The sequence below is a fragment of the Charadrius vociferus genome, unplaced genomic scaffold, assembly GCF_000708025.1.
Source record: "Charadrius vociferus isolate BGI_N301 unplaced genomic scaffold, ASM70802v2 scaffold82, whole genome shotgun sequence".
Classification (NCBI taxonomy): Eukaryota; Metazoa; Chordata; class Aves; order Charadriiformes; family Charadriidae; genus Charadrius; species Charadrius vociferus.
Window position 1 is genome coordinate 4,612,014 of NW_009647401.1, and position 506 is coordinate 4,612,519.

The 506-nt window shown below is 54.9% G+C and overlaps 1 protein-coding gene across 1 annotated transcript in view; it reads left to right on the forward strand.

Moving 5' to 3' along the window:
* Positions 1–506, forward strand: part of TCF21 (transcription factor 21) — a 3,729-nt gene that overhangs the window by 2,263 nt on the left and 960 nt on the right. The window lies entirely within an intron of this gene.

Sequence of the window (506 nt, forward strand, 5' to 3'; positions counted from 1 at the left end):
GGGCGGCGGGGCGGGCAGGGACACGCCGCGGCCCCAACGCTGCCCCGGGCCCCGGGCAGGGCAGAGCCAAGAGCCGCTCTCCCGGCGCAGAGGAGACCAAAGGTGCCCTAGCAAAGACTCCACCCCGAGAGATCCCGACTCTATTTAACTTTATTAAATGCGTGTACAGTCGAGTGTCCTGCAACAAGAGCCTTGCTGGTTCAAGCGCTACTAGAGAAAAGACAGAGATCAAACAAAACCTACCACGCGTGTATCTTTTGTCTGAGACCTGTGAAATATGTAGATGCCTAGAAAAACTGACTTTGACAGTCATCTCTATGAAGTAATTCACCCTAAAGATATATAGATATATTTTCTTCAAGCAGGTTCTGCTCTATTTCTGTGAATAAACCTTCCTTTCCACTGAACACGGAGCGGTGTAATGTTCGTTTCCGACTCTCGGGCTCGGCTCGGCGGGGGAAGGACCGCGCCTCCGCCGGCCTCCGACCGCGCTCGCCCAGCGCGCT